At 41.8% G+C, this 18,417-nt stretch overlaps 1 long non-coding RNA gene across 2 annotated transcripts in view; it reads left to right on the top strand.

Annotated features, from left to right (window-relative positions):
* The first annotated feature begins 8,995 nt into the window (after positions 1–8,995).
* LOC137162117 (uncharacterized) overlaps positions 8,996–18,417 on the top strand; it is a 54,157-nt gene continuing 44,735 nt past the window's right edge. For both annotated transcript variants that reach the window (XR_010922286.1, XR_010922287.1), the window contains exon 1: positions 8,996–9,175. This is a non-coding gene — a long non-coding RNA (uncharacterized lncRNA). The remainder of the gene's footprint in view (positions 9,176–18,417) is intronic.

Below are 18,417 nucleotides of genomic sequence, written 5' to 3'. Positions count from 1 at the left end.
ATGGGAGTCGCGTCTACAGCAGCTTGAAAGATCAACTATATTCCCCATAACTTTCAAGAAACACACTAGTGTTTCATGCACTACCTGTTGGTTCCCCACTGGCTGGTAACCTGTTATGAAGAACAGTTTGAGGCAGAGGGCTGTGAACATGGTTGTACACTATATCTTGAACCTCATAATCAGTTCAATAAGGTACCTTCTGCAGGGGACCCCGGCTGTTCTTAAAAGTAACCATGTTTGTGTACAAATCGCTACCCCCTTACTATAATGTAGTATTACATAATGCTGACTGGGAGCAGTGTTATCACTAGATAAAAGAAAGCTTCAAACAAGCTATGAGTTCTCCAATAAGCAGAAGGTGGGATGTATAAGGAAACCTTTATTTGAAATAAAAAAGAAGCAAGCATTTGTTTAAATGCTCTGTTCAAGTTATTTTACTGTTATGGAACTTAAAAGATTTGGTAAATGTTTTTATTGATATTTTATAAACTTAAAAAAGGTATTTGCTATTTCATATAAGGACAATTCAAACATTTTAAGCTCACTTTAGGAAATACCTAGAAATGTAAAACTGAAGCAGCTGTGTCAGAGAATTAATTATATCTAACTTTACCTACATTATTGAGATAATACTTATATCAATAAATCAAGCAAACTGTTCATTTCTCAGGTTTTATCTTACAAATGTGGCATTGCTTCCATTAATTATACAGGCTAAATCACTATACATAAACTTTATTTTTCATAGAAGTATATGAATTTACATCTGTTTTAGTTAGCAAGTAGTGTTGATCTATAAGATACATTGCAGGTCCTGTCCTTAACATTAAGTTGAACATTGCATTGAACATGTATTGATTATTCAGTTTTTCAGTACTCTGAATTATAGATGTCAGCAAAACAACACTTAAGAGAGAAGTTGCAGTTATTAACCCCTTCTAAATCATATTTCCCCTCCAGTAAAATAAAATGCTTGCTTCAACTGGACAATAGCTATATGTATTTACTGCTTTCTACACCCAATGTTCAAAAGACTACATGCAATTCTTATATTTCTGTTGGTGGTATTTCTATATAGTATTGTAATACACATGTTACAGTTTATATGTGTACTGATGTAACAAATCAAGATTGACTGTGGGATCCACAAATGTACATAGGAGCCTAAGTCCTACATTTAAGTACCAAAATCACCACAATCCTTTTTTGCTCCACTGTGAGCCACAAAACTGCTGCCCCCTCTAGGTGCTGAAACTTGCTGCCTAAATTTTCAGAATAAGAGCTCCCTTGGTTGCTATGTTTCAGCCTCTGGGTACAGGCACTACCTCCCACTATAAGTCTGGTCTCCTATCTTCCTGCTTAAGCGATTCATAAACTGGAGGAAGCCAACTAAGTTGTGGAGGGGGCCGGATCCAGTAGATGTATTCAGTCTGCCTATCAGATTGACTCCCATTCAAACTCTGGCAAGAAGAAGAGGAACTTTGCTGCTTGTCTTGTAGCTTGCACAGGATGTGGGAGACCCAGGTTCAATTACCCCAATCTCTGGCAGATGGGGAGAGGATTTGAATAGAGGTCTCCCACCTCTCAGCAGAGTGCTTTAGCCACTAGGCTATGGGATATGCTGATGTGTGAGTTCTTCAGTGTCTCCTGTTGAAGTTGTTCTACTGTGGATAAATAATTAGTGATTGATTGGAGTAAGAGGCATGGATGTGGGGTCTCACCGTCCCATGTGCTGGTCCAAACCACTGGACTACAGAATGATTCTCGCACTCTCAGAACCACACTTCTACTGTGGCTAAATGTTTAAATCATCATTGAGTTGGCAATGATTCTGTAGCCAACTGGTTAGGATGTCCACCTGGGAGGCAGGAGAGCTGGGCCCAGTTCCTATGCTCCAGTTACTCTTTCATTGTTCATTAAAAGTGGAACAGCTTCACCAGGAGATAGTGAGGGGGAGGCCCCATCAAAATATCCCACACTTCTGTGGTTAAAGCACCTCACTTGAGAGTCTGGTGTAGACTCCTGTTAAATTCTTTCACCTCTGCTGCTAGAGAGGGGGGAATTAAACCTGGGTCTTCCACATCCCCCATAAGTACTCTAACCTCTGGGTTAAAAGTTATAAGGTGGACAGTTGTGGCACCACCACCACCTCCTTTGGCCATTTTGTGTGGGGTGGGGTAAGGCAAGGTACATTCCTGACTCATTCCCACAAGGAAGAGTGTAGGCACTTGAGCTGCCTGACTCCATCAGAGGGGCTTCTATTTGTGGACTGCTATACAGAGCTTGGTGCCTGCCTACAGGTGCCTATTTTTGAGAGGGCCTGGAGCTTAGTGCACCCCTGTCAGGCCAGAATCTCCCATTGGCTAATCTATGTGGCTCCCGCCTAGTGTGCTGACTTTTGTGTATCACATTCATTGTACAGGGAATTAAGGCACCTAACTCAGCTTTGTGGGTTACGGTGTCATTCCTGTGATTTTTTTTTCTAGTCACCTAGAAGTTAGGTGCCATGCTGCTCAGTATGGCAAGGTCTAAGTCCCTTTGTGGATCCCACCCTTAAACTTCACTTCTGAGAGTGGGAAGAAGTAAAACTATAGGGAAACAGGAGCCTTTGCATGCAATTAACAATTCAACTGGAGAAGGGTAGGTGATGGGAAAGAGGTTGTTGGAAAAACCCTTTTTGTCACTAGCAAGCATCTACACTGTGATGCTACAGTGGCACTGGTGCAGTACTATTTCTGTGCCACTGTAATGTCTATAGTGTAGACTAGCCTTTAGTCTTCTATATAAAGCCAAATGCAAGCTAAAAAAGTAAAAACCTGGCCTTAAAGCAATTTTTAAAAACCTGACTGAAAAAGAACCACACAAAATAATCCCTAGAAGTAAACTAGAGCTTGGACGAAATGAGGGGTAGGAAACCCAGCAATCTCATTCTATTTTACAGATCCTTACCTCATGTAAAATTATATATGAACAATAATCACAGTAACAAAAGAGAAGATCATTTATAAGGAATATAAAACTTCATGCTGTAGGACATAAGCCAAGCATTAGCTGGCTGCAATCAGGAAGAAACTTCCCTTACAGGGAGACTACCCTCTACTTGTCTGTCAGGTTTCTTGCACTTTCTTCTGAAACATCTACTACAGGTGGCTGCTGGAGACAGGATATTGGACTAAAAAAATGATCTGGTCTGGCATTTCACTGTTTCTATAAGTACATTGAGTATTATTTGTTTTATGTTGTATACCGAAGGCCAAGCCCTTAAAATCTTTGCATCGAGTATGAAAATACACCATCATTCTGTTCAAACAAAAACTATATATTTTAATTATGAAAGATAAAAGGTGTTGGTAGTAAAAGGCAGGTGTAGTCAGGGAGAAACTCAGATGTCATAAATTAAAGAAAAAACTCTGAGTTAATTACTCTGCAACAGGTATAAATATTTTATCTTACCTTTAAATATTGTATTGAGTGTGGATTGGCAGGACAGACTATTTTCTACCATAGGACAGAGCATGTATTGTGTTGACAAAAGTTCTAGAACCGTGTTCCTTGTCTTTATAGAACTCTAGGAGCTAGAGGATTTGAACTTCTATCCATTTAAATCCTGCAATGCTCTGCTGTACCCAGAGTTCTAGTAAAGCGGGATAGGAATTAGATATAGCTGGAACCATTGATGTATTACTATCCTGCAGCATACACTTTGGCACGGGAGGGGAGAAAACCATGCAACTGTGCTCCTCAGTAGCTTTCTAATTTATCCATTATTGTCACAGAATAACCCCTGGGAAAGGGGAAGTTTCTCTCTCTTCGCCATCAGCTGATGGAATAGATGACAGCATGACACCACCTTCCTTGCACTGGGCAGGTAGTGGTTTGGCAATCTGGTTTATGTGATTTTTCAACCATGAAAACGCAGCATGAGCAGATGCAGTGCATTTGTCAACATTTTGCCAACCTGTGGAACCCATGGCCTGAGATGACCAGTCTTACTGGCCTGATCTTGCCCCAATTTGGGACTCTAGAGACTGCAGAAGCTTCTGCCCATTTAGATGAATCCTTCCTCAGGCACTAACAAGAATGCTCTTTCTCATTTGTTGTTTTGGTTTTTTTAAATTTTGAATCAGTTATTAAAATGTAGCTGACACACAATACTTGTAGTGTAATTAGAGCTCAACTATAGTGGGTTTTGCCAATTTTTTTACATGAAATTCTTCAATTTAGTTTTTAGTAACTATAAAATGAATGTTGATTACTTGTTATTGAATCATATTAATATATATGTCCTAGTAACTTTGTTTTTGCAGTATCACATTTTCACCTCTCTCCCCCCTTACCCTCCTTTGGCTGCCAAAACTTTAATAGGCTTTGAGTTTCCAGTGAATGGGGCTGAGGGGAGGAAAGTTCACAATAGGGTCAGGCAGAGGACAATTTCCACCTTTGCTGCTATTTCTATTTAGCTGGAGACAGTCTTTTGCAAAACTGGCTTAAGGTGGGGGGAGGGGGAAGCTCAAGCACTTTGGCCTTGTCTACATTAGGGACACTTTCTAAAAATATCCCATTGTTGCTAACCTTATTTAAACTCCACCAGTGTTAATAACATGGGGCGTTCTAGTTCTATGGCAGTTTATAACATTGCCTGATGTTTAAAATACCTACACCAGCTGATAATACATTGACTGCGCGGTGTCCCCATGTGCTAATAACATACTGAGCTTGCAGTTCTTAAAGTGGAGAAGTATCACAGACCTGGCAAAATAGTTTTTTTTTTTTAAAATGAGCCAGGTCACTGAGTGCTGCACTTAAAACAATGTCTTTGTAAAGCTGCTACTGCCAGATTATGATACATAGACCCCCCCCACACACGCTTTTTTCAGACCATTTTAAGCACTGTCCATTTGTGTTAGGAATGATGGGAAATATTTCTAGTGCAGGATACTTTATTTCTCAATGAAATCTTTGATTCTGGAGGAAACATTGGAAAACATAATGAAATGTCTCAGCAAATACCATGTTCTTCTCAGTGTTTCCCCTCAGAATTCTGAATGCAGTGTCAATAGGCACTGATTTTAACCAGTTGTTTTGTTTCTAGTATTTTATATTGATTTTGTTCCTGACCCGAAATGTTAAAAATAAACACTGAAAAATTTCTAGGAAATATTTTTAAAACTTTAAATCAACTATTACAGATATAATTAATAAGGGTCATTTTGGAGTACAAAGCTACCATAGGTTAATAGTCTTCTGCTGCTACATAAGTACTGAGATATTATAGTTTCAAAGCAGGAGATTGACAATATATAATAATCTCATTTATAATACCCTAAATATTGAATGTACATTTTATAATATTACATGATAGGTGATATTACTAAAAAGCTGCATTCTGATTGGCTTATAAAACATATTTCTTCTGTGTTTTAACCAGACAGAGATACGTATCTCTCACTGTATTAAATATACTGTATCTTTATGAATGAGCTGGAGTCTACTTACAGTAGAATTATTGACCTACTGCCTTTTAATTGTCACAGAAAGTAAATTTATTGGGACAAAATCATATCTGATGTAGGCCCTATTGAAATGTATGGTGTTACACTGGGCCTGCAGGTTGTGCCTACAGTGAATTGTGAAATTCTCCCTTGATTACCACAGCACCAGTGCAGCTCCACATACAGTAACAATGGAGCGCTAATGTAGTCCTGCCACCAGCATTTTTATATCTGTGTATCACATAATCCTACTAAGAGAAGGTCTAGCCAGCAGACTAGCCAGCAGACCTGACTGAAAGGCCAGCAGACAGTTTACAATTCATAGATTCCAACGCTAGAAGGGACCATTGTGACGTCTAGTCTGATCTCCTGTATAATACAGGACATAGAACTTCCCCAAAATAATTCCTAGAGCATCTCTTTTAGAAATACATCCAATCTTGACTGAAAAATCGTCAGTGATGGAGAATCCGAGCCTATCCTTCCTAAGTTGTTCCAATGGTTAATTACTCTCTCTGTTAAAAATGTGCATTTTATTTCCAGTCTGAATTTGTCTAGCTTCAACTTGCAGGGGCCCAAGTTTGCTCAGCCATTCAGAATGCTGACAGTCTGCTGCTGATTCCATTTAGCATTAGGCCACTGATGTTCATTGATAGCAGTTAAAATATGCTTGTCATTATGCATAGTTTTGACTTTAAAGCAAATTGGAATGAATATAAGGTCTTCTAGTCCTAGAAAATGAATTTCAGGGTACTGGTGATCAGCAACGTTCTTGTGTTAGAACAGCATCTCCTCAAAGCTTTTATCTGAAGCAGCTATTGACAAAAATTGCTCATAGTTTGTTTAAAAGGAGTGGCTCACTTTATACAGTACAGGAGAGTGTAATGTTGTGCAGTATTTTCAAACCTGAGGATTCAGAGGTCCCCTGTTCTCTCTCTTTGGCTGTAATGAAGCAGTCAGCGCAGGCTGTAGCTGTTAACAGATGATAATGCAAAGTGAAGGGGTGGGCCATGGAAAGCCCTAAGGTGGCTCAGCATGGTGCTAAATTCTCAAGAAGAGCTGATTGCTTTCCAAAAATAAGAGCAGGAACTAGGGCAGATAATCCACATAGATGCACTTGCCACTGCTACACATTCACGAATAGTTTACTGTATTCAGAAATAAGAACCTTTACACATTTAATGTTATGTACATGTAAACATACTGTACATATGCATATACACATTAATAGGATTCCTTCAAGAATTGCTCCTCTACTAAAGTATTATTTTATTATTGTATTTTACTGTTACTAATGTATTTGAACTATATTTAATATATTCATATTTTAAACCATTTAATTCTAAATGTGAATTGCAAACATATGACTAACTGAAACAAAAAATACATTTGAAATAATGTGCTGTGTTTCAGATTACCTTTACTTTATTATCAATAGGACAAATATTATCCTGATTTGGTATTTACCTTGTTCACACTACACATGAATCATGCCATTCTAGTTTAGCTCTAAATTATGATGGTGGTATTGCTACTGCTAAGAGCTACAGTTGTGTCAGCACTTCTCTTATAACTTCTTGTTCCAGAAGTTTAATAACCTAATAATCCATGGAATTTCACACTTGGCTGAAATTTGGCACAGAGGTTATGTGCTTGTGGGCTAGTTTTGAATTTTACCACAATTTCTTTTAATTAAATGCATTTGATAGGAAGGTAAATAAAGGAAAAAAGAAACTTGCTATTTTGTAATGCTCATTGTACTCCTATAAGATTAACAATAGCTTTGTTTATTAAAATGAAAACATATGAGCCCATAGTTCCTAGTGGGAACCCTTGGGAAATTTTTTCTTAAATTTGAAATGGCAGCTGCTAATGTTTGCAAATCAGACATTTTCAGGGTGGGTAAGCTTGTAGCCTTATTCCTGAAAGTACTCTGAGGGCTGGTCTACACTGAAAACTTACATCAGCAAAGCTACATCTCACAGGGGTGTGGATTTTTCATGCCCCTGAGGGATTTACCCATGCTGGCCTGATCCCTGATGTATGCAGAGTTAGGTCAATGGAAGAATTCTTCTGTCTGCCTAGCTACTGCCTTTCTGGGAGATGGATTAACTACAGTGATGAGAGAACCCCTCTTGTCACTGTAGTGAGTGTCTACACTGAAGTGCTACAGTGGTGCAGCTGTAGGGATTTGAGTGTAGACATACCCTCATTAATTTCAGCAGGACTACTCATGCCTACCTTCCTATTGTTTTTTTACTAGGCGTACTGATGTGCAATATAAAACTAATATAAATAATCCATGCACTGTGTGAGAAAGCTGGTGCTGATGAGTTCCCTTTGCGGTCAGATTTTTAAACTAAAGGAATTGGAAGAAGAATCTACAACCAGTGGAAACATAGAATCTCTTGAGGTTTGCTTAGAACTAGTCAACATAACCTTGAGGTTGTGTTAATTTTTTGTGTTTTGTGCATGTTCCCCAGGCACCAGTTGTTTTTAGGTGCCCAAGTCTGGGCTTTCAGTGGTTGATCAAGAAAGCCTCTTTAGAGGCATTAGCAGGATAAGGAGCATTTGAGTCTTGGGGAAGAACTGTGTACTTATGCTTATTTCTAGAAAGAAGGGACAATTCTGCAGGTCTGGTTAGTGACTCTGTGGACTAACCCCAACAAAGCTTAAGAAGACCGTGTCCTTTCCTAGCTTCAGAAAGACAGTCACTATTGGTTGGGTGGTGTAGAAACTGAGGCAGTGTTGTGCTTGGTGAAGTTCTATTTCCCTGTGCTATAGGATCCAGAGCTATTATTTAATGTCATTTGACTCTAGTAAGGAAATATCTTTATACCCATCTTAGAAGAGCCCCTACAAAATGCATCTTATCTGATTCTCTGAAAATAGCTGGTTTACTGTATCTATTGCATTGGCCAGACTCTGGGCCCTAGGAAGTCCCTAGTGTTGTAAAGGGGCATCTAAGCTATCCTAACTGGGCAGTTGAGCACTTCCCTGGCATAAGGAAATCCATGGCTGGCGCAGAACCACCACAGCTGTCTACATCACCCCTACTGATTTGCCTCCCTTCCTAAGCATAGTGGGCATGTTAGACAGGGACTACCAATTGGTGATTCCGAGCTCTGAGGGACAGCATTACTAATGCAGCATAAATTAGAGCAACCCCAAGGCTGCTCTAACATTCACTGTGGGCTGAACTGCCTTTAGCAACCCTGCAGAATAGGGAAGTGCAATGTTGGTATACAGCCATGTCACTAAGCTACTGGCCCCTTTGAGGGAAGTCAGAGCCTCATCTATCTATGTTGGGTTTCTCTGAGGAGAATGAGTGTATCTCAGGTTACCTGCATGTAATTAAGTGGTTGGTTGGCAGCTAACTGATTAATGAACACCTGGACCTGATAAAAGGCACCAGGTGGTGGTGGTGGTGGGAGGGTGCTTTTAGTGAGAGGAGGCAGATGGTAAAAGGGATTTAGGAAGGAACCTTTTAGATAACTGTAGGAAGCTCAGCTGGTGAAGTGTTGTATGCTGCTGAGAGAAGAGCTTTAGCTGGCAAAAAGGCTCTACAGAGGCCTTGGCTCCATGGAAGGAATCCAAGTTGAGAGTGCATTGTGGGTAAAAGGCCTGGATGTGGGAGTGAAATTCAGATGGCATCTGCTCCCTGCTGAAAAACCTGGGTGAAGGTATTCCTTGTGTTTGTGTGGAACTGTTGGTTAAATAAGTGGGGAAGGGATGTAGATAATGTTTTTTTGATACATAACAGCCTTCATTGGGGAAATTAAGGTGAGGTGTATGTGCTGCTCCACACCTGACTACAAGGGAGCATGTAGGGATGGCACAAGCTTTTGAAAAAATATCTTTGCCCTGGACCCAAGAATTAGCTCATCTGTTCAGCACTTTTGTCATTCTAAGAGAGGCTATAGGATTTGTTATTGTCCTAATAAGATTCTTGCATGCATCTGTCCTATTTTAAAATATTATCACTTTTCCCTGTGCTGTATTGGAAACTTTCTCTCTGCCATTGCATTAGGCATGGCATGGTTATTCTAAATTAAAATGTTGCATAAGGGTGTGAGTATAGATTAAAGAAGAGTACTCCAGAATCTGGCGCATAATCATAGCGGTTAGAAATGATTCTCCTGAAAGAGAACTCTGGTTTTTTGAAATTGCTCTTGAACATAGATTTAAACATTAGTGGATAGTTGGCAAATTAAAGTAACTAAAAACTTGAACAGGCTGCCTCTGGTTCTAAGAATTCATTTCAAATAAACCAAACTGTTAAAATCAAAGGTCATATTGTTATTCAGCAGGGAATAGTGCCACATTATTTTTTTTCACAGTTGGGGAATAATTTCTAGTGTCTGACACTTGCTGCTTGGATCTAGAGTCCTCCAGCAATGTTTAGTAAAGGTCTGCAATAAAAGAGATGGAATTCGGTAGTAAGTACATAAGGGATTCTTTATTTAACATGCTGGGCATATGCAGGCTTTGATTACACTTGAGGAAAATTCCTACCGTGATGCGGTGGGTTCAACTAAATTGGTGAGACCCTTACTGTAAATAGGTTCTGGCCACTACTGGCATTTTTACTGTTAAACTGATTGATTTAGCTACCATGGCACTGGAAAGTCTGCAAAAGTGGCAAGGACCTGAGCTTTGCCAAGCTGCTTCTCTGTCACCAATGAAGGGACAGCTGGGCCAAATTGCAGTGAGATGCCCCGTGACCTGGTGCATGGATTAACAATGCCACTCAAATTTGGCCCAGCCTCCCTTCCCTCACTGAGGGGCAGCTGGGCCAAACTGAGTGAGTGAGGCTGTAACTTGGTGTGCAGGGTCACAACACTACTCAAATCTGGCCTGGCTGTGCCTCCATTATGATGGAAGGATGGCCAGGCCAAGAAAAGAGACTCTGCTGTTACACCACCTAGCTCTGGTCAGGTGCCAAGGAATTTGAGTTCTCAAAAGTGTGTGTGTGCGCGCGCGCGCGTCTAAAATATCCCTTTAAGTGTTTAACTAATATCATGGCAAAAATGCCAAAGCCAATAGTCTCTTATGCTAGGGCACCCACCATTGTGAACACTCGTTAAATTGAATCCATGTTAGTACTGGTGAGGTTTTTAAGACTCCCTCTTTTCACCTTGGCTGCAGACTCCGTAGCATTCTTACTCCAACTTATAGTCTGCTATGCAGTTTCACCCTGTGGGATCTACTTGAATCTTGACCAGATCAGACAATTATGTAACTAAATGGATTGCTGAATACACTATCTCTTTCCCCATTTAAAATGTTAGGACATTATAGAACAGTCAAATGATTTAACTATTCAAAACTAAGAATGTACAAACAAAAATGGATTTAAAGTATCTTAACAGTAGCACAAATAATTCTCAAGTGATGTTTGAAGAATCACTTCTTGCATCTCATTGACCTGTCATCAGGGACGTGTATAGTTAAGTCCTTGGGGGTTCAGAAATCATCAGTGTTGCTGTCTCTGGGTCTGTTTGTGAAGAAATGTCATCCTCACCATCTTCCTCCTTTTGACTGGCTGCAGGCTGTGTCTGACCTCTAAGGACTCTGACGTGTGAAGCATTTCATGTTCATAGAATTCGCATTCCTAGGGGAAGCGATTAAAGTGGCTTGGATATAAGCCACTGCATGACAGTAGCAGTGTGGGGGTGGGGGGGTGTCAAATAGTGTAATTGATTTCTCTCCTTTCCTCTTGCGGACTAGTGCAGGGTCATCGCTGTTACTATTAAGTGCTGATGCTTGACTTTCTTGATCAATGTGCTGCTTCTCTTTAAGTCTGTGTCAATGTTATGCAATGCAAAGTTTGGCTGTTAAATTAATAGGCATCTAAACAGCTGTTGTGCAGGAAATTGTCCTGTATCTGAACATAGTGTTGCGCCATAGTTCCAGAGAAAATTACATCACATCTATTTCCAGGATCTCCCCTGTACTTCAGGAGTAAATATGGCTTGATTATAGAATTTTCAGCAGCTGTTCAGCCTCCATGTTGGCCCAAGTATTCAAGTATTCAAGACTCCAATAGGGAGTGAGTTCCTCTCCACCCCCTCCCTCCCCAATATGGTGGAAACCCAGAGACTAGGCAAAGTCTGAACTTCTGGCTGGATGTTGGTGACTCAATTACTGCTAACTTTCATGGGGCTCTCCTAGCAGTTTGGGGGGGGGCGGTCTGCTGAAGTACAGTCACACCCCTTCTCAGGGACATGAGGACTGGACCTGGTGCCATGCTACCTGATTCCTTTTGCATAGGGGAAATATACAGAAAGTAGGCTCTGCTGATTGCCTGCCAACAGGAATGCTCCAGATATGGTGTACACTATATGGACCAGTTGCCCTTCAATTAGAATTTAATCATAACTGTATTGCATTAGTTCTGGATAGCAGAGTACACCTAACCCGTCTATAAACAGACACTTTGGCATATGATTTTAGATAGGAAGGGACAGACTTTCTGATCTTTAACTGTGGCTGTTAATTATTATTTTTTAGTGTTATAGTTAAAGCTGTGATAAAGCAGGTAAGGTTGTTATCCAGTGGAGTTTAGATTATCCTGGACAAGAGACCGTTGTGCCCACAGGGACATTCTCTCAGTCAGGAGTCACTGGCTTTTAAGAGAACAGTTCCAGTATAGTCAACCTCAAGTATTCAAAAACCACATGATCTTTTAAGAATTTTGGGGTTTGATTTGCTTGCTGGCTTCTGAGCCTTTAGGTTGCACTCTGTTCCCACTTTCAAATTTTTCTCTACTATGAGGGCTAGGGTTTTTTTTTTTTTTTTTTTTTGTTTTTTTTAAAGGAGGTGGGAGTGGAGACTCAGTTGTATGACTCTAGGAGCTGGGGTTTAAAGCAAGACTCTCAATCATATCGTGCAGTAGCAACAAACACTGAATCAGACACTGAGCTAAGATGTAGCTAGATTCCTGCAAAAAGTCTTCTATTATGCAAGTAACTTAGCAAAAAATGACTGCCCCAAAAGGATCCACAACTGAGCTTGGCTGATTTGGTTAGTGAGGTAACCATGACTAGATTACATTTTGTGCTTAGGACATCCAGAACTGTGAGCCGCCGTGTTTCCTGCTGATGCAGAGCGGTGTGAGCTCTGCTGCTGCTGCTAAGCTGTGTGTTAGCTCCCTGACACATCAGCTTGTCTGCCTTGCCAGCAAAAGTTTCACGACTGTAAGCCCAAACTTTGCCTTGCAGGTAACAATCAGTGAACCCATGTTCCCCACCCTGCAGTGTCTGGTTCTCTCACTGGACACACACAGGAATTAGCTTTGCAGCAAAGAGAGTGTACACACCAGCCTGTTAGGCTAGCTGAAGACTCGCCCTCCACGGTTAATACACAGCAATGAGCCAGTTTTGTAATAAAACAAGAACGAGTCTATTAATAAAGAGAAGATAACATTGATTCTTGCTTAGTATCACTTATCGTATGGCTACAAATAAAACAAAACACTTCCTAGTTACTAAAACTTAGCTAGTTACAAACTTTGTCTAAGCAGATGTCTCACTTGCATCAAGTTTCCATCAGTTCTTGCCTTCAGGCCAGCTTTCACAGGCTCAAAGTGTGCTGTCTCCATAAGTCTCTTAAAGTGACTTTTTGCTCCCTTTGTGTTACTTGAAGTCCACTATCTCTGCCTCAAGAGCCTGGAAGGCTTCCTGGGGTGCAGATTCTGTCTTGCAGCATGATTGTTGAGCAGTCATCTTCCCAGCTCATTTCACTTGCTGGCTTTGTTACATCAGATGTAAATGTACTTTCATTGTCCTTTGCCTGTAACCAAACCAGTCGGACAGGTCATACACATTCCTTTGTCTAGAGAAGGCTGAGTTTATGCTCTGCCTCCCTAACACACTTTAAGAACCTATTTCCAGCACACATCTGTAACTCCTTATGCATAACCCATACATACATCACCAGTGCGTCACTAGTTTACATATGATACCTTACATTAGTAGTTTTCAACCTTTTCCTTTTATTGGCTGACCCCTTTGGAAATTTTGAATGGAGGTGTGGGCCCACTTGGAAATGTGTGTGTGTGTGTGAATTCTGTTCAGTCAGTTTACAGTCTGTATTTTGCAGGCCCTTTAGACATAGTCCATGGATGCCCAGGGGTCCATGGAGCACAAGTTAAGAACCACTGCCTTACATGACACTTTTGGGATATATATTATAACAATAGTTTGTTAGGAAAATGAGCGTCTCAGGCCTGATGTGAATTACAGGGGGCGTAATATGGCGTAAAATATGGGCGGGGGGGAGGAAGCTTCTGCCAGTCAGTTTTGAGATGCTCCTGTGGTCACAGCTCTTACTCCACAGGAAACAAAAGCCAAAGCAGAGGCACAGATTTTAATGTGTGAACTTGCCATTTGGCACCTTACTGGCTGAAAGGTCCAGAATGAGTCTTAATTCCTATAAGCAGATCTTTAATTCCTGAATTTGATGCACATATTTCATCCCACAAAACAAAACTCCTATAAACCCTGTGATAGAATGTATTGTTGCATTTTTCTATCTTGAAGGTAAGGGGTCTAACTTTTCCTGAAACCCTTCATTTTGCAAGCAGGGGGTCATTAGAAAATCTTCACTGCAGAAATAGCCCAGGGGATAACCATGGCCAGTTCTTGTAGGACCATTGAGGAAGTCTCTCTAAGGAAGTGTAGGTTTAAGCAGAACCTTAGCCTGCATAGCAAGTACAATACTGCCTGGAACTTCACTACCTTTAGTCCTTTGTGGGTTACTAGGAAGTGGAGAAATGAGCACAGGTGTTGGTGGCACAGCCAAGTAACTGAAAATCATTCTCTCTAATACAATCTTAGAAATGTGAGACTGGAAGGAACCTGGTTAAGTCATCAAGTCCAGTCCCCTGCACTGACATAGGACTAAGTATTCTCCAGACCATTAGTCTAACCTGTTCTTGAAAACCTCTAATGACCGATTCCACAACCCTCCTTAGATAATTAGTTCCAGTGCTTCATTACCCTGATAGTTAAAAAGTTTTTTTCTAATGTCTAACCTAAATCTCCCTTGCTGCAATTGAAGCCCATTATTTCTTGTCATGTCCTCAGTGAATCAGGAGAACAATTTATCACCCTCCTTTTTATAACAATCTTGATATATGAAGACCATTGTCATGTTCCCCCCACCCCAGTCTTCTTCTCCAGACTGAAAAATTGGGTTTGTTTCAGCTTTCTTCATAGGTCATGTTTTCTAGACTTTTTTTAGTCGTTTTTTGCTTTCCTCTGGACTTTCTCCAATTTGTCCATAACAGTCCCAAAGTGTGGTGCTCAGAACCAGACACAATATTCCAGTTGAGGCCTTATCAGTGTTGAGTACTGTGAAAGAATTAATTAGTTCTTGTGTCTTGCTTATAAAACTCCTGTGTGTGTTGCAACAGTATTACATTGTTGACTAATCACCCTTGTCTATACTAGAAAGTGTTGTCAATGCAAGTTACAGTGGTGATCAAATGTGCTGTAATTACAACACTTGTGCCTGTCCACACATCACTCATGTAGCCAAAGCGCGTCCATAGTTGGTGCTTTAGCATCAACTTTGAGAGCAGTGTGCTGTGGGCAGCTATCCCACTGTGCAACTCACTGCCTTGTGCCACTAGGAGTTCTGGGAAAGCAGTTCAACATCCTGTGTTGCAGTGATTTCTGTCCCTCCATTCCATGGGCTTCCAACTGCATTTTGCAGCATTTTTCAACAGCCCCAATCTTCTGAGTGTTGCCAATTCTATCTGAAAGGATGGATCCTGCACTGCTCTTCACTGTCGTTGTCAGTGTTCTGAACACATCATGGCTGGTCATGCAGTATGTCTTGAGCTTCCAATCGGAACAGGAGTCCAAGAGCCTGACCTGCTGTGTGCCAGGCAAACAAACAAACGCTGGATTACTGTTTGCATTCACAGAGCATCTGCACACAGTGTACTCTTGCTTTTGGGTGCATGAAACAAGCACTGGGTGGTGGGACTGCATCATTATGCAGATCTGTAGCCACTGCTCATCATTCCAGACTTTTGAATGCTCAAAACCACCTTCATGGAACTCTGTGCAGAGCTCGCCCCTGTCCTGCAGTGCAAGGACACCAGAATGAGAGCTGCCCTCGCAGTGGAGAAGTGTGTGGAGATCGCCATGTGGAAGCTGGTAGCTTCAGACTGCTACCGGTCAGTCACTAATCAGTTTGGAGTCAGGAAGTCCCCTGTTGGAGCTGTGTAATCACAAGTCTGCAGGACCATTAATCACATTCTGCTATGAAGGACTGTGAGTTTTGGAAATGTGTGTGAAATAGTGAATGGCTTTGCAGCAATGGGATTCCCTAAGCAATATATGGCATGCTTATCCCAATTTTGGCTCCAGACCATCTTGCAATGAAGTACCTCAATAGAAAGGGGGTAGTTCTCTATGATACTGCAGGCACTTGCGGATCACTGTGAGCGTTTCATTGACATCAGTGTGGTTGGTCAGGAAAGGTGCATGCTGCACACCTTCAGGAACACTGGCCTGTACAGAAATCTGCAAGCAGGGATTCTTTTACTAGACCAAAAGATTCCAATGGGGGATGTTGAAATGCCCATAGTGATCCTGGGAGACCCAGCCTATTCCTTACTGCCATAGCTCATGAAGCCTTATACATGCAACCTGGATAATATCAAGGAGCGCTTCAATAACAGGCTGACCAGGTGACGCATGACCATTGAATGTGTGTCTGGCAGATTAAAAGCCTGCTGGTGATGCCTTTATGGCAGGTTAGACCTAAATGAGGAAAATATTCCCATGGTTATACCCCCTGCTATGTGCTCCTTAGCTTCAAAAATATTAAGGGTGAAAAGTTTCCCCCTGGGTGGAACACAGAGGCGGATCGCCTTGTGACTGAATATGAACAACCAGATGTCAGGGTTATTAGAGAGGCACAAAGGGGGGCCATTCGAATCAGGGAGACCTTGATGCTCATTGTCAAAATAGTTCCTCAAGATGGTGTCTTTGTAAATAGCACTGTCCTATTGTGACTGATACACAGTGCAAGCTGGAAAGTAATGTGAGGTGCAACCACCATGTGCAAGAGACAGATTGCTTATTCTTCACAGAGTATGTCTTTATTAAATAATAATTATTCACAACACGCATGAAAAGCTGGGTTGGAGGGGAGAAAACAGTGAGGGGCACTGTGAGCTAAGTCCAGCTATCATTCTGGTAGCCAACTGAATAGGGTACTGAGATAAGCCTGGAGTTTGATAGGAATGTTTGGGGAGGGCATAGAAAGCAGTTCTGTATTGGCTGCATGAATTCAGTTTGCAGCATTATGAGTGACTTTAGCAGCTGTTTGCTCCTCCATGGCTTTTATCATGTGTTTGTGACCTGCTATCACTTGCTCCTGATTTTCCCTATCAGTCTGCTGATTTTTCTTTTTCCCTACCCCTGCCCCTCCCCACCCCACCTTGGGACTGGAGTAGTTTTTGGTTCTCCGTGGTTATTTTATGATCAGCCTCAGGTGCTGTGTGTGTGTGTGTCTGTGTGTGTGTGTGTGTGTGTGTGTGTGTGTGTGTCTGGGAGTTTCCTCTTAAAGGCACATCTGTAGAAGCACAATGAACAGAAGCATTGTGAGTGCAAAAACAGCATTGACACGTTATTGTTAAATATACCTTTACCTCGCTGTACTCTGGCAAGTGCACAGCTTGATGAACAACCAGGGCAGGGTGAGTTGTGCCTGTGGGGGGCCCTCAAGCTGGGGAAAGGTTCTGGGTGGGTGGTGGTTTAGGGTTTTGATGCAGGAAGATGGGTACAAAAATTCCAATTGGGCCACCATTTTCCAGAAGCAAGGTCCCTAGAAGCTGATCTCTCACTCCTGAGAGTAAGCAGGGATCTCCATGTGAGTAATTTCAAACTGGATCCCTATGTTGCTCACCTGTGTGCCGATTTTATCCCTGCACAAATGATGGCTGATTGGCATGGAAACATTTCCTACAATGGGACAAGAAACAATCTCCGGCAGAGGATTGGCGAGTACCTCCAGGAAAGTTTTTTCTTAGAAATCTCTCTGGAGGATTCCTGTGAAATCTCAGTGGCATTAACACACTTCTCTACTGTAGTGCCTAACTGACATGGGGAATAGTAAGCACATGCAAACACAGCTACCCTTGTGCATTTCTGTCCCTTCAACCATCTGTATAATGCAACAAAGCAAAGGACCGCTGTACCTGATAGCTGAGCAGTATCAGCTCAAAAAAATCATTTAACCAAGCTCCTGCATCCTGCATGCCAGAGCCGGAGGGCTGGAACTGCCTTGAGCCCTCCCGAGATTGAGACAAGATCCTGACTCCCCAAGTCACCAAACGAACCAGTTCTCTGTGCCACATCATCATCCAACTCAACCTCCTCGCCCCAACTTCATCGGGGCTGAGTCTGGTGTTTGCTGCCCCCAGACAGGCAGAGGTATCTGTGGGTCTCTTGGTGGTGAAGGTGAGGTCACCGCTGAGTATGGCTTCTAGCTTCTTATAGAAGTGGCAGGTCTTTGTCTCTGCACCAGAACGACTGTTTGACTCCCTAGCCTTTTAGTACACCTGCCACAGCTCCTTGATTTTCGCATGGCATTGCAGCATGTCCCCTTAGCCCTTCTCCACCATTAAATGAGAAATTGACCATAGGTATCCGTTCCTTCAGCTAGAGCAGAGCTGGGACTGCATAGTGCCTTCTCCCCAAATGCCAATCAAATCCAGAAGCTCCGGTGTGCTCCAAGTGGTAGACCATTTAATACATGGAAGTGCCATGATCAGCTGGGAAGATGAGATGTGAGCTCTCCATGCCAACCAAGCAGGAAGTGGAATTTCAGAAATTCCTGGGACTTTAAAGGGGGAAGGCTGGAATGGCTACAGGGCAGCGGAGTTCAAACTGATGGCCAGAGC

The sequence above is a fragment of the Emydura macquarii genome, unplaced genomic scaffold (assembly GCF_026122565.2).
Source record: "Emydura macquarii macquarii isolate MOO-44397 ecotype Brisbane River unplaced genomic scaffold, CSIRO-AGI_Emac_v2 contig_2422, whole genome shotgun sequence".
NCBI lineage: Eukaryota > Metazoa > Chordata > Testudines > Chelidae > Emydura > Emydura macquarii.
The sequence above is the reverse complement of the archived record's forward strand: the minus strand, read 5'-3'. Positions and strand labels throughout refer to the sequence as shown.